We start from the raw sequence: 17,369 nt of genomic DNA on the forward strand, positions 1-17,369 counted from the left end.
GTGGTATAGTAACTACATTATCAGTGGCGTAGTAACTACATTATCAGTGGCGTAGTAACTACATTATCAGTGGTGTAGTGACTACATTATCAGTGGTGTAGTGACTACATTATCAGTGGCGTTGTAACTACATTATCAGTGACGTAGTGACTACATTATCAGTGGCATAGTAACTACATTATCAGTGGTGTAGAGACTACATTATCAGTGGCGTAGTAACTACATTATCAGTGGTGTAGTAACTACATTATCAGTGGTGTAGTGACTACATTATCAGTGACGTAGTGACTACATTATCAGTGGCGTAGTAACTACATTATCAGTGGTGTAGTGACTACATTATCAGTGACGTAGTGACTACATTATCAGTGGCGTAGTAACTACATTATCAGTGGTGTGGTGACTACATTATCAGTGGCGTAGTAACTACATTATCAGTGGCATAGAAACTACATTATCAGTGGTGTAGTGACTACACTATCAGTGGCGTAGTAACTACATTATCAGTGGCGTAGTGACTACATTATCAGTGACGTAGTAACTACATTAACAGTGGTGTAGTAACTACATTATCAGTGGCGTAGTAACTAAATTATCAGTGGCGTAGAAACTACATTATCAGTGGTGTAGTGACTACATTATCAGTGGCGTAGTAACTACATTATCAGTGGTGTAGTGACTACATTATCAGTGGTGTAGTAACTACATTATCAGTGGCGTAGTAACTACATTATCAGTGGCGTAGTAACTACATTATCAGTGGCGTAGTAACTACATTATCAGTGGTGTAGTGACTACATTATCAGTGACGTAGTAACTACATTAGCAGTGGTATAGTAACTACATTATCAGTGGCGTAGTAACTACATTATCAGTGGCGTAGAAACTACATTATCAGTGGTGTAGTGACTACATTATCAGTGGTGTAGTGACTACATTATCAGTGGCGTTGTAACTACATTATCAGTGACGTAGTGACTACATTATCAGTGGCGTAGTAACTACATTATCAGTGGTGTAGTGACTACATTATCAGTGGCGTAGTAACTACATTATCAGTGGTGTAGTAACTACATTATCAGTGGTGTAGTGACTACATTATCAGTGACGTAGTGACTACATTATCAGTGGCGTAGTAACTACATTATCAGTGGTGTAGTGACTACATTATCAGTGACGTAGTGACTACATTATCAGTGGGGTAGTGACTACATTATCAGTGATGTAGTAACTACATTATCAGTGGTGTAGTGACTACATTATCAGTGGCGTAGTGACTACAATGTCAGTGATGTAGTAACTACATTATCAGTGGCATAGTGACTACATTATTAGTGGCGTAGTGACTACATTATCAGTGATGTAGTGACTACATTATCAGTGATGTAGTAACTACATTATCAGTGATGTAGTAACTACATTATCAGTGGCGTAGTGACGACATTATCAGTGGTGTGGTGACTACATTATCAGTGGCGTAGTAACTACATTATCAGTGGTGTGGTAACAACATTATCAGTGGCGTAGTGACTACATTATCAGTGGTGTAGTAACTACATTATCAGTGGCGTAGTAACTACATTATCAGTGGCGTAGTAATTACATTATCAGTGGCGTAGTGACTACATTATCAATGGCGTAATAACTACATTATCAGTGGTGTAGTAACTACATTATCAGTGGTGTAGTAACTACATTATCAGTGGCGTAGTAACTACATTATCAATGGCGTAGTAACTACATTATCAGTGGTGTAGTGACTACATTATCAGTGGCGTAGTGACTACATTATCGGTGGTGTAGTGACTATGTTATCAGTGATGTAGTGACTACACTATCAGTGGCGTAGTAACTACATTATCAGTGGTGTAGTGACGATATTATCAGTGATGTAGTGACTACATTATCAGTGGCGTAGTGACTACATTATCAGTGGCGTAGTGACTACATTATCAGTGGTGTAGTAACTACATTATCAGTGGTGTAGTAACTACATTATCAGTGGCGTAGTAACTACATTAGCAGTGGTGTAGTAACTACCTTATCAGTGATGTAGTAACTACATTATCAGTGGCGTAGTAACTACATTATCAGTGGTGTAGTGACTACATTATCAGTGGCGTAGTAACTACATTATCAGTGGCGTAGTGACTACATTATCAGTGGTGTAGTCACTACATTATCAGTGGTGTAGTGACTACATTATCAGTGATGTAGTAACTACATTATCAGTGGCGTAGTAACTACATTATCAGTGGCGTAGTGACTACATTATCAGTGGTGTAGTAACTACATTATCAGTGGCGTAATAACTACATTATCAGTGGCGTAATAACTACATTATCAGTGGCATAGTAACTACATTATCAGTGGTCTAGTGACTATACTATCAGTGGCGTAGTAACTACATTATCAGTGGCGTAGTGACTACATTATCAGTGACGTAGTAACTACATTAGCAGTGGTGTAGTAACTACATTATCCGTGGCGTAGTAACTACATTATCAGTGGCGTAGAAACTACATTATCAGTGGTGTAGTGACTACATTATCAGTGGCGTAGTAACTACATTATCAGTGGTGTAGTGACTACATTATCAGTGGTGTAGTAACTACATTATCAGTGGCGTAGTAACTACATTATCAGTGGCGTAGTAACTACATTATCAGTGGCGTAGTAACTACATTATCAGTGGTGTAGTGACTACATCATCAGTGACGTAGTAACTACATTAGCAGTGGTATAGTAACTACATTATCAGTGGCGTAGTAACTACATTATCAGTGGCGTAGTAACTACATTATCAGTGGTGTAGTGACTACATTATCAGTGGTGTAGTGACTACATTATCAGTGGCGTTGTAACTACATTATCAGTGACGTAGTGACTACATTATCAGTGGCGTAGTAACTACATTATCAGTGGTGTAGTGACTACATTATCAGTGGCGTAGTAACTACATTATCAGTGGTGTAGTAACTACATTATCAGTGGTGTAGTGACTACATTATCAGTGACGTAGTGACTACATTATCAGTGGCGTAGTAACTACATTATCAGTGGTGTGGTGACTACATTATCAGTGGCGTAGTAACTACATTATCAGTGGCGTAGTAACTACATTATCAGTGATGTAGTAACTACATTATCAGTGGCGTAGTAACTACATGATCAGTGGTGTGGTGACTACATTATCAGTGGCGTAGTAACTACATTATCAGTGGCGTAGTAACTACATTATCAGTGGCGTAGTGACTACATTATCAGTGGTGTAGTGACTACATTATCAGTGATGTAGTGACTACATTATCAGTGATGTAGTAACTACATTATCAGTGGTGTAGTGACGACATTATCAGTGGTGTGGTGACTACATTATCAGTGGCGTAGTAACTACATTATCAGTGGTGTGGTAACTACATTATCAGTGGCGTAGTGACTACATTATCAGTGGTGTAGTTACTACATTATCAGTGGCGTAGTAACTACATTATCAGTGGCGTAGTAACTACATTATCAGTGGCGTAGTGACCACATTATCAGTGGTGTAGTGACTACATTATCAGTGATGTAGTGACTACATTATCAGTGATGTAGAAACTACATTATCAGTGACGTAGTAACTACATTATCAGTGACGTAGTAACTACATTATCAGTGGCGTAGTGACGACATTATCAGTGGTGTGGTAACTACATTATCAGTGGCGTAGTAACTACATTATCAGTGGCGTAATGACTACATTATTAGTGGTGTAGTAACTACATCATCAGTGGCGTAATAACTACATTATCAGTGGTGTAGTAACTACATTATCAGTGGCGTAGTAACTACATTATCAATGGCGTAGTAACTACATTATCAGTGGTGTAGTGACTACATTATCAGTGGCGTAGTGACTACATTATCAGTGGTGTAGTGACTACGTTATCAGTGATGTAGTGACTACACTATCAGTGGCGTAGTAACTACATTATCAGTGGTGTAGTGACGACATTATCAGTGATGTAGTGACTACATTATCAGTGGCGTAGTGACTACATTATCAGTGGCGTAGTGACTACATTATCAGTGGTGTAGTAACTACATTATCAGTGGTGTAGTAACTACATTATCAGTGGCGTAGTAAGTACATTAGCAGTGGTGTAGTAACTACATTATCAATGGCGTAGTAACTACATTATCAGTGGGGTAATGACTACATTATCAGTGGCGTAGTAACTACATTATCAGTGGGGTAGTAACTACATTCACAGTGGCGTAGTGACTACATTATCAGTGATGTAGTAACTACATTATCAGTGGTGGAGTGACGACATTATCAGTGGCGTAGTGACTACATTATCAGTGGCGTAGTGACTACATTATCAGTGGAGTAGTAACTACATTATCAGTGGTGTAGTAACTACATTATCAGTGGCGTAGTAACTACATTATCAGTGATGTAGTAACTACATTATCAGTGATGTAGTAACTACATTATCAGTGATGTAGTAACTACATTATCAGTGGCGTAGTAACTACATTATCAGTGGCGTAGTGACCACATTATCAGTGGTGTAGTGACTACATTATCAGTGATGTAGTGACTACATTATCAGTGATGTAGTAACTACATTATCAGTGACGTAGTAACTACATTATCAGTGGCGTAGTGACGACATTATCAGTGGTGTGGTAACTACATTATCAGTGGCGTAGTAACTACATTATCAGTGGCGTAGTGACTACATTATCAGTGATGTAGTGACTACATTATCAGTGGCGTAGTAACTACATTTTCAGTGATGTAGTAACTACATTATCAGTGGCGTAGTGACTACATTATTAGTGGTGTAGTAACTACATCATCAGTGGCGTAATAACTACATTATCAGTGGTGTAGTAACTACATTATCAGTGGCGTAGTAACTACATTATCAATGGCGTAGTAACTACATTATCAGTGGTGTAGTGACTACATTATCAGTGGCGTAGTGACTACATTATCAGTGGTGTAGTGACTACGTTATCAGTGATGTAGTGACTACACTATCAGTGGCGTAGTAACTACATTATCAGTGGTGTAGTGACTACATTATCAGTGGCGTAGTGACTACACTATCAGTGGTGTAGTGACGACATTATCAGTGATGTAGTGACTACATTATCAGTGGCGTAGTGACTACATTATCAGTGGCGTAGTGACTACATTATCAGTGGTGTAGTAACTACATTATCAGTGTTGTAGTAACTACATTATCAGTGGCGTAGTAAGTACATTAGCAGTGGTGTAGTAACTACATTATCAGTGATGTAGTAACTACATTATCAGTGGCGTAGTAACTACATTATCAGTGGGGTAGTGACTACATTATCAGTGGCGTAGTAACTACATTATCAGTGGGGTAGTAACTACATTCACAGTGGCGTAGTGACTACATTATCAGTGATGTAGTAACTACATTATCAGTGGTGGAGTGACGACATTATCAGTGGCTTAGTGACTACATTATCAGTGGAGTAGTGACTACATTATCAGTGGTGTAGTAACTACATTATAAGTGGTGTAGTAACTACATTATCAGTGGCGTAGTAACTACATTATCAGTGATGTAGTAACTACATTATCAGTGATGTAGTAACTACATTATCAGTGGCGTAGTAACTACATTATCAGTGGTGTAGTGACTACATTATCAGTGGCGAAGTAACTACATTATCAGTGGGGTAGTGACTACATTATCAGTGATGTAGTAACTACATTATCAGTGGTGTAGTGACTACATTATCAGTGGCGTAGTGACTACAATGTCAGTGATGTAGTAACTACATTATCAGTGGCGTAGTGACTACATTATCAGTGGCGTAGTGACTACATTATCAGTGATGTAGTGACTACATTATCAGTGATGTAGTAACTACATTATCAGTGATGTAGTAACTACATTATCAGTGGCGTAGTGACGACATTATCAGTGGTGTGGTGACTACATTATCAGAAGCGTAGTAACTACATTATCAGTGGTGTGGTAACAACATTATCAGTGGCGTAGTGACTACATTATCAGTGGTGTAGTAACTACATTATCAGTGGCGTAGTAACTACATTATCAGTGGCGTAGTAATTACATTATCAGTGGCGTAGTGACTACATTATCAATGGCGTAGTAACTACATTATCAGTGGTGTAGTAACTACATTATCAGTGGTGTAGTAACTACATTATCAGTGGCGTAGTAACTACATTATCAATGGCGTAGTAACTACATTATCAGTGGTGTAGTGACTACATTATCAGTGGCGTAGTGACTATATTATCAGTGGTGTAGTGACTATGTTATCAGTGATGTAGTGACTACACTATCAGTGGCGTAGTAACTACATTATCAGTGGTGTAGTGACGACATTATCAGTGATGTAGTGACTACATTATCAGTGGCGTAGTGACTACATTATCAGTGGCGTAGTGACTACATTATCAGTGGTGTAGTAACTACATTATCAGTGGTGTAGTAACTACATTATCAGTGGCGTAGTAACTACATTAGCAGTGGTGTAGTAACTACATTATCAGTGATGTAGTAACTACATTATCAGTGGCGTAGTAACTACATTATCAGTGGTGTAGTGACTACATTATCAGTGGCGTAGTAACTACATTATCAGTGGGGTAGTAACTACATTATCAGTGGCGTAGTGACTACATTATCAGTGATGTAGTAACTACATTATCAGTGGTGTAGTGACGACATTATCAGTGGCGTAGTGACTACATTATCAGTGGCGTAGTGACTACATTATCAGTGGTGTAGTAACTACATTATCAGTGGTGTAATAACTACATTATCAGTGGCGTAGTAACTACATTAGCAGTGGTGTAGTAACTACATTATCAGTGATGTAGTAACTACATTATCAGTGGCGTAGTAACTACATTATCAGTGGTGTAGTGACTACATTATCAGTGGCCTAGTAACTACATTATCAGTGGGGTAGTAACTACATTATCAGTGGCGTAGTGACTACATTATCAGTGATGTATTAACTACATTATCAGTGGCGTAGTGACTACATTATCAGTGGCGTAGTGACTACATTATCAGTGGTGTAGTAACTACATTATCAGTGGTGTAATAACTACATTATCAGTGGCGTAGTAACTACATTAGCAGTGGTGTAGTAACTACATTATCAGTGATGTAGTAACTACATTATCAGTGGCGTAGTAACTACATTATCAGTGGTGTAGTGACTACATTATCAGTGGCCTAGTAACTACATTATCAGTGGGGTAGTAACTACATTATCAGTGGCGTAGTGACTACATTATCAGTGATGTATTAACTACATTATCAGTGGTGTAGTGACTACATTATCAGTGGCGTAGTGACTACATTATCAGTGATGTAGCATTCGTTCTGTGAACTGACGATGCATCCGCTGCACACACACACGATGATTCTTCACACACACGATGATTCTTCACACACACGATGATTCTTCACACGCAACAACGAAACAACGCGACGGGCCACCAATTACCATTCATCTCATCAGTATGCCTCGCGTGTTTCCACGGTCAGTCGCTTTCTCGTGTGTGTGTGCGCGCGTGTGCATGCTGCGTGTGTATCGTGGGGATTGGAGGCGCAGCGGTTAGCACGCCGTGCAATAAAACCGGCGATCCGAGTTCGATTCCCGCTCACGGTCATCAACACCAGTGACGATTATCTGAACCGGTCCAGGGCCTCCCTTAGGACAACTCGGCTTTAAAACGAGTACCTGGTGCGGAGTGTAAACATCGCCACAAGAGAGACAAAGGCGGCCGGGCGTGGTGCTGGCCACCCACCCCCTCGTGTGCCGTGCCGGCCTTCATAGATGCTCGCTAACAGCGCTTGCCCCAACAGTTTGTCAAGGCTGTAGGGGAATCGTCGTCTTTGTATCTATGTAAGCACATATAAGAGAGCCATGCCATCGCTCACATTAACGGCAATGCACCTGTATTATTTAACCATGTCAGCTGCAGCAGAGGCAGCAGCTGACATGGTCAACTCACTGCTGGATGAAGGCTTCCCCCCAGGCCGCCGAGCTCACGATACTGCGATGTAATCATCAACTTCAGCACCTGCAAAAACCAGGTGGACTGATTGCTCCATCTCCTCCTTGTACGTATGCAGATGCAGTTGTTTTCCACAAGGGAAGGTTTGTGATAGATCACAATCATTTACGGTTGTGGTCGAGAGCAGGGCTCGGCAACCCGCGGCTCTGGAGCCGCGTGCGGCTCTTTAAGAACCGCAGCTTCGTGACACCGTTCTTTATTTAGGACAACCGCCGTCTCGAATTCACCACACGGTGCCTCGCGGCTTGTGAAATACCGAGTGTTTTTTTTTTTGGGGACCGAATTCGTAAAAAAAAAATACTCTTCTTCTTGTTATTTTGAATTGCAGACTCCTGGCCTCGAGGGTGCCCATCTCTCCTCGTGAAGGCCGTGGCGGTCAGCGCCGTGCTCGTACGACCCACATTGTGAGTCTTCTTAGTTATTTCGGTAAAGTCACGTAGAATGGAAATAATATGACGCTGTCTTCCCGACAGACCTGTTCTTCACCTGAGGACGGCTGCTTGCGTTGTGGCCGAAACGTCGTGAGAATAATTTTATTATTTTTAAATTGTATTAATTTATTATTTCCCTTCTACGTGACTTTACCGAAAGAACCAAGAAGATGAATCCCTGCAGTCACAAAAGCTTTAAATCCACATTGTGAGTGTCAACGAACCATCCCCTCGCTCGTGCGCGCCTTCTCCGGCTACGCCGGCTTCCTCCCACATTGCACGCGAGCGACATGGCCCCGTCAAAGAGACTCGCCATCGCAGTTGCAGACTCAAAAAGTACAGAGATGTACTGCACGTGTACAGCCTATTGTCAATCTACTGGCCAGCACCACGCCCAGTCGCCTTTGTCTCCCTCGTGGCAATGTTTTTACACCGCACCAGGTATTTATTTGAGGCCGAGTCGACCTAGGGGAGGCTCAGGACCGGTTCTGAATCGGCAATGGTGTTGGCCGTGAGCGGGAATCGATCTCGGGTGGCCGGGTTCGTAGCGCAGCGCGCTAAGCGCTTACACTATCGCCCACACACAAACACAACATACACACACACAACAACACACGCACACAACAACAACAACGCACCCACTCGCATCTCCACCGCCACTGGTGACTCAAAACCCCGGTGCTCCCTCTGGTTCGCGTAAAACCCATCGGTGGCCTTTTTGTTCAGGACAGAGTGTGCCACGAGATGTCGCTCCCCCTTCCCCGCTGGGGTTACAAATCACGGCTCCGTTCGCTCGCCACCAAACAGGCGGTGTCCATGTAAAGACGATGATGGAGCATACTCTTAGGTTTTTTCGGTAAAGTCACGTAGGTAAAAAAACAACATGCGCATTGTCGTTCTCTTCTAGCATCATGTGCACCTTTAGCATGTGACCAGTTATTATTTGTTTCTTTCGGTTAAGTCACGTCTAAAGATAAAATAATAAATTAAATTAAATAATAGAATACGACGTTTCGATTGCAACACAAGCAATCATCATCAGGTATAATGAAATAGCGACATAAAATCTAACAAGAAAAAAGATACATAGCGAGAGCAACACAGGTAACAGAGAGGGGTGATCGTCTCTGTGGGGTGGCCTTAAATAGACAGAGGGGGGGCGGAGGCAGAGAGAGGGAGGAGGGTTAGAGAAAAAAATTAGCATATCAATGAGTGGTCAACAGACGTGGTGCTGCGAATGCGATGGCACGGCAAGCAAGCCTGAAAATCAGGAGAAGGACACACTAAAATTAAATAACCTAGTAAAATATCGAAATGTAATGTAATACAACACAGAGGGTCGGTCAACACACAATTAACGCATAGCCTGGTTTATTACGTATTTCAAAGATTGCTAAGTAATGTGACCAGTTGTTCTCCTTTAGCCCCGCCCCCCCCCAATACGTTCCATTCATTGGCTACCACACTCAGATAAGCTCCTCCCCCCCTCCTCCCCCCCTTAACTTGTATTTAAGAACTTGTATCTTTAATTTTTTTGCCACACTTGATACAGTAAATCTAGCTGCGACGGTCCCACCTGATGACGGAGACTTGTGTTGCCTCTGTAAAGGGGAGCCGACACGAGATTGCAGGGGTCTCGTCCTTTATTCATTTTCTTCCATTCACACCTGTCCCCAGCCGTCCCAATCCCGTTCCCGCCAAAGGCCCCCTCTTCCCGCCCGTTCTCTCCTTATATCTCCTCGATCACCCCTCCCACTAACCCACCTATTGGTGGGAATCCTTCCCCTGACACCCCTACACCTCCGAAACGTCGTGATTTTAATTTATTTTTTTATTTTACTTTTATTAATTTTAATTTAATTTTTTACCTACGTGACTTTATCTGTCTTTTGTCAACGTGACACCTTTTATACTGATTGCCCGTGTCCGGTGGTGGAAGGTTACGACACATTTATAAATAACGCGATCTAACCCAAAAACGTTTATTTTGAATGCTCATGTTAGAGCAATTGTCGAGTCGTTTGTTTTGCGTTGTGCGTGGAGGCGCGCTCGGCCCGTGTGTGTCGTGAATCTCGGCTCAAAGCTTCGCATCCCCACTCTTAGGTTTTTCGGTAAAGTCACGTAGGTAAAAAAAATATATAATAAAATTTAAATAAATGAAAATAACTCAATTGATTTAATGGAGTTATTTTCATTTATTATTATGTTATTATGTAATTTAATTGAGTTATATTCATTTTATTATTATTTTATTATTATTATTTTAACTACGTAACTTTACCGAAAAAAACCTAAGAGTATGAATCCTTGCAGTCACGAAAGCTTCAAATCTAGAACTTCGCATCCCTCAATCGCGTCTCTTCGCGTTATCGGAACCGAGCCGCCGTGCTGCGTCGACGCATTTCTCACGGCCACGTGCTCCGATTTCATTTGTAAATTTCGACGAATCCCTTTGACCCTGACCGAAACAAGCGGCGGACGAGGAGGAGAGATCAGAGAAAGAACGACATTGGAGACGGATGTAAAAAGAGAGACGGACAACACAACATCAACAAACATCGGCGACAAACACACAATTAAAGGCCACGACAATGAGAGTCGGGTTAAAGTGACATTCTCTCTTGCAGCGATTACGCAACGGGGAGGTTCACATTTCAGACGGTTGCGCAACCGGTTGCAGAGGTAAAACTCGAGGTAAAAACCTCTGTTCTGCAGAAGACCGCCAAACGCGACGCTTCCAGCATCGCCGTGCTCAAGCGACACGCAGTGGCGCGCGTCTCATCTCGCGAATGTTTGCGGACTGTGATTGGCTGATCCGAGCAATATCGTGGTAAAAACCTCTGGTCTGGCATGAGAGGTTTACAGGTAAAGCCTCTGGTCTGGCATGAGATGTTTACAGGTAAAGCCTCTGGTCTGGCATGAGATGTTTAAAGGTAAAGCCTCTGGTCTGGCATGAAAGATCAAGAGGTAAAACCTCTGGTGTGGTAAAATCTTGACTTAAAGCTTTCGTGACTTCAGGAATTCATATTTTTGGGGTCTTTCGGTAAAGTCACGTAGATAGGTTCAAAGAAAATAACAATTCTGGTATGGTGTTAGAGATCCAGAGGTAAAACATCTGATCTGGCGTTTGAAATCTAGAGGTAAAACCTCTGGTCTGGCAATAGAGTACTTCCGTGTAAACCTCTGGTCTGGCATGAGAGGTTTAGAGATAAAACCTCTGCTTTGGCATTTTTAGATCTAGAGTTAAACCTCTGGTCTGGCACTCAACAAGAGAGGTATTGAGGTAAACATCTGACACAATCTGTGCCTTAGGGGCCGTCCATAAATGACGTCAGGCGATCTTGGACGATTTTTGACCCCCCCCCCTTTGTCACACGGCGTCACAAAAAGTCAGACCCCCCCCTCAAATATGACGTCACAAAGCTCTGCCCCCCCCCCCAAAAAAAAAAAATAAGACATGCTTCAAATCGCTTTAAACTATTGTCATTGTAGTGCGTATTTAATGTGGCGCTGCACTCTGATGTTGTAGGTGAAAACATTTATGAAAAAGTCAATTTAATTAAGTAGAAGGTGTTGTCTATATTGATTTAAAGTTGCGCATTTTGATGTGACGTCACATTTCTCAACCACCCCCCCCCCCATCGTCACAAATGTCTGACCCCCCCTCCCCTAGGTGCGTGACGTCATTTATGGACGGCCCCTTATCGCTGACAGCACTTGGCCCCAACAGCCTGTTAGAGCTATCCGGGCACCATTGTCTTTGCCTATTTGTAGGTTTGTTGATGCCATATAATTATTATTATTCTGCCTAGCAGCCTTTAACAAAGGCTTTAGCAGGTAAATACATACATCGAGAATTAATTCCTCTCGACGGAGATGCGTGCGTGGTTAGCAATTTTTAACAGACATTTAAATCCGCTCTAAATTTCATTCGTGCCGTTTTTAGTGGTTCAAAATATCATCATCATCGGTCAAGATAAATCCACTGCTGGATGAATGCCCTCTCCCAAGCTGTCGCCATCCCCCACGTTTGAGTGCTGCCATCAAAATGATCAGAATCTTTGTTCATCCCAGAGGAATCCGATGAGCTATGAAGCTCTTTTTCAGAGATGTTCAATAGGGGGCGGGGTAAGAACGTTAGAACAACAAACGATACAAAAACACGATAGGAGTGCAAAGTATAGAAAAGGTAAACAAATCACAAAAAAGACTAAACTAGTTTTTATTTTACCAGGTAAGGCTTGCTCAGTAATTTACTTATTTTTCAAAAGCGACCTCGCCACAAACGATAGCTCAACGAAGTGGCTCATCACGTGGACATTTATAGTAGCCAGATACTCTAAACGCGTGATGTTAATTCTAAATGTGAAGGGGAAAACGGGAGGACCTGGAGAAAAATCCACGCGACAACGGGCAGAGAGAGAGAGACACGCCAACTCCAAATATACAGGCATTGTCAGGGTCGGGATCGAACCCACAACCTCCTGTAGAATAGGCGAAGTAGTTAACATCTCTCCATGCCCTGCATGCTTGTCATGTGACCACCACATTGCATGTGCGGTACTGTCAGCCTTGCCGAAACCACCAGCTCAACACAGCTGAACTTTTCCATCGTTATTATAAAATGTGGCTTACCCAGCAGGCATCTAAAACGCCTCTTAATGCAAACTGAAATGAAAATGCTGACATCTCGCAAAGGACACTAAAATAAATATGAATACATGTTAAATCTTGACTTAAAGCTTTCGTGACTGCAGGAATTCATATTCTTGGGTCTTTCGGTAAAGTCATGTAGATAGGTTAAAAGAAAATAATCTGTTATTTTTTATTATTTTCTTTGAACCTATCTACGTGACTTTACCGAAAGACGCAAGAATAGTAATACACGTTTTTCCCAACATTGTGGGCTAAAAATTGCAAATAATTACCGTAGCACTTTAGGAAATGTATGGTCGGTGCAGAAGTCTATTAGAAATGTTCCATTAACGTTTTTCTTTTGTACGTGTTGCTTCTGTTTATTATCGTCGACTGACAACAAAATAATGGCTTGGAATGACTTCAGTTGTGGTTGCGGTGATTTTTCTTTTACTAATGGTTTATTTATACAAATAAAACAATTGGGTAGAAAATGAGGCATGAAATATAGCACTCCGCAGAACCAGCCTCTTCGTTTTAAATAATGGCACAATGCTGGAGTCGGAGAGGAGATATCCGGAATCTTGAAAAGCCATCGGTTTTCATTACCGCTCTCTTATTTTTAATGTTGTCATTATTGCACTTTTGTCATGTGACCGCTATAAACCTTGTAGCCATTGCGATTGAGAACGCACGCACTCAGCCAGCGAACACATCCAGCCGTGATTAAACTGGGTTCTCAAGTGAAGTCATTATATGGTCTCAACTTGGTCACTGCACAAAAAAAAAAACCCATAAACACCTGCCGAAACAATCAAATTGTTGCCGTGCCGTAGCGGCCATCGCACTGGACTTGCGGTCCAGAGGAGTCACAGGTTCGATTCCATCTCCCGGCGTGGCGTTTGAAACAACTTGGAAAGTTTTTTTTTTAAACCACCCAAGTCACGCACACCGCCACGGTCGTCCATAGGGGGGGGGGGGGTGCGGGGGGCACAGAGAGGACATCCCACGGTGTGGGGCCTCTGACGCCTTCAAACCAAACCCGAAATATTACATCTGACACCATGACGTCGAATCGCGCACCCACCCCCCCTCCCTCCCGAAAGCGCGGGGCCTGGGGCGGTCACCCCGAATCGCCGTGTACCCAAGGTACGTCCTCTGCTCATCGCTTCTGTGCATCCAGTAGTGTCAGCGAGTCGGTGTTGCAGGCGGCGCGTGGTGAGAGGTAAAGTGCGGGTAATCCCACCTCTTCAAAGGTGTCTCTCTCTCACCAACGGGAAGGGCGATGTGTCGCCGCCACTTAGTGGCGACTGGCGGCTCTCTGTGTGTGCCTATCGTGAGTCGAAGCAGTCGACATCCACTGTAACTGAAGGGGGGGGGGCACACGCTGTCACGCATTAACAAACATGCCAGTCAATTGGTTAAAACAAAAAAATAAAACCCGCAACCTGCAGAGCTGAGTGCTAATTGCGTTCCGCTCCTTGCCCGTTTCAGCTGCGCCGGTGATCCTACGTCAGAAGATGCGACATAGCAGAGCAACACAAAGGAAATGATGGCCATTAATTGGATACGTCCCTGAGATGGAACGGTAATGAACGGTCAAACCGAATTGTACTTGTCAGGCTAATTCATCCCTCCTCCTACCGCCCATGACAACCACTCTTCCCCACAATCCTGCAGTGAAGGTCACAGTGCAGCCCTGCTGCAGGTGCTTGCTCATGCCACAGCTCATCGGGGAGCCCTCCTGATGACAGTGATTGGCCCACTCGTACACACTCGGACAGATGTCTTGGAAGAGGTGGGAATTACCCGACACTTTACCCCACCACACGCGACCCTGCGTGTGGTGGTGTTCCCATTCGTTCACGCCGGGGTTACAATCCAGCGGTCCATTCGCGTGTTCACTCCGATCTCCAGGCGCGGCAGTTGGAAACAATAGGCAACAGAAATCCCTGAACCCCCTTTCCCTCCGTCCAACCGCCGTTGTGGCGAGATGTTAACTCCCTCGCCTGATGTGCAGGAGGTCGTGGGTTCGATCTCGGTCCTGACGCCTGCTGCTGTATATTTGGAGTTTGCGTGTTTCTGTCTCCGTGGTCGCGTGGGTTTTTTTCCCTTCCGCATTGAGAATCAACATCACGCGTTTAGAGGAGTTGGCTGCTATACATTGCCACGGGATAGGCCACTTCGTTGAGCGATCATTTGCGACCAGGTCGCTTCTGAAAAAAAGCACTACAGCTCAGCGGGGGCCTTACCCTGGTAAAAATAAAAAACAAGAATAGTTGGAAGTCGATCGACAGGGTCGCGTGTGGTGGTGGTGGTGATGGTGGTGGTGATGGTGGGGTGAAGTGTGGGCGGCTGCCGTGTCAAGCGGCCAGCTCGGGTCGAGGCGCTGGGGGTGGCGTGAGTGAGCCACTGCAGAGCGTCACCAAAGTCGTGCTTCCCCTTGTTGTTGGTGTTGCTGCTGTTGTTGGGGTTATGGTTGGTTACTCACTTTGCCTTTTACGCGAGCCCTGATGCCGAGCAGTACAATGGATGACCTACGGGACCCTTTTTTAATTCAGTTTTAGGATGATAGAAAAATAAAATTTAGAAACGGCTTTACCCTTTCTGGCAAAATTAGCGGTGTTAAAAAATTTAATCCGCTTATCGGAATCAGAATAATTAAACCGCAGGAGGAATCCGATGAGCTATGAAGCTCTTTTTCACAGACGTCCGGTATGGGGCGGGTCAGCAAGTTGCAACAACAAACAAACAATACAACAAACCCGATCGGAGTGCAGCATAGAGAAAATGGTAAAGTCGCTAAACATGAAGCGATAATAAATATATTAATAATTATTAATAATCGGGTTTTTCCCATTTTTTCTGGCAATAAAACTGAAACCTTTTTACAAGGATTCATGTCTGCATTAACCACAATACTTGCAGTCAAAATGCAAACACATAGATACTATTTTGCATTTTGACTGCAAGCATTGTGGTTAATGCAGACATGAATCCTTGTAAAAAGGTTTCAGTTTTGTTGCCAGAAAAAGGGGAAAAACCCTATTGTTATATTTTGGTACTGGCAAAGGAGGTCTAATGATGTAGATGAATAATTATTTAATTCCGATTCATCACGCTTCGGCAAGGCAGCAAAAACAACAACAACAACAAAACAAGTCCCAGACCACACCAAGAAGACAACACACAGTGCAATGGCAACGTGAACATTGAACTATCCATGCCTGGGCGTTTGCAATGCCCTTGTGCCGCTCTCCTTTGGTCGTGCTTTGGTCTCTCGCACGGGGAGAAAGACCAGGCCACAAAGGCAGTCGTCTCTGGCGTGGGCCACTGAGTTTCAGTGACAAACTCGCACATTTTCGACGCATATTTTGCCGGCATGTTCCATGTCAAGCGCGTGCGCGTGTGGCGAATGCACAGACCTGACGCCTTGTGACACGGGTGTCGATTTGGTGTTCGAACATCTTAACGCCTGCTTTATTTTTCGATTTAAAGCTTTCGTGACTGCAGGGATTCATCTTCTTGGTTCTTTCAGTAAAGTCACGTAGAATGGAAATAATAAAATAATAAAAATAAAACATAATAAAATAATAACATAATATAATAATATAATACAATAATTATTTTATTATGTTTTATTTTTATTATTTTATTGCCTGCTTTATTATTGCCGAAAAAAGGGGTAAAGCATTTTCTGCTTTTATTATATGACGTAAAAAAGGGGAGCATGAAGATGAGATTATTTGAATTACGCAACATTGTGTTGCTCTGTGTTGAATCTTTTCACGTCCACCACCAGCAGCAGTATTTTAAGGTATCAGAAGCAGATCTACTACATCCCGTTATTATTTTAGCAGCGGAGTCCATAGCTTCGTTCCGTATCCTCATCAATTACGAGGTCGATATAAATGATGCTGCGTTTCCAACTCGCGGGTGACGCACGGCCGATTTCGTAATGAGCTTCTTGACGACACCAATAACACCAATAAACAACACACAACTTTTATAGTGCTGCCAATCGATCCGGTCGACATTCAAGAGGAAATAAATAGCGGATTACAACCGCCTCTATCCAGCAGTGGATGGTCACAATTACTTTTTTTTTGCAAACGCTGTGCTTCGGCATTCCCAATCCACTAATGAATGAAGACCCCCCCCCCACTCCATGCTAGTGATGGGGGTGGAGGGTTGCTATACTTTAA

Source organism: Lampetra fluviatilis, chromosome 42 (genome assembly GCF_964198595.1).
Source record: "Lampetra fluviatilis chromosome 42, kcLamFluv1.1, whole genome shotgun sequence".
NCBI classification, from domain to species: Eukaryota; Metazoa; Chordata; class Hyperoartia; order Petromyzontiformes; family Petromyzontidae; genus Lampetra; species Lampetra fluviatilis.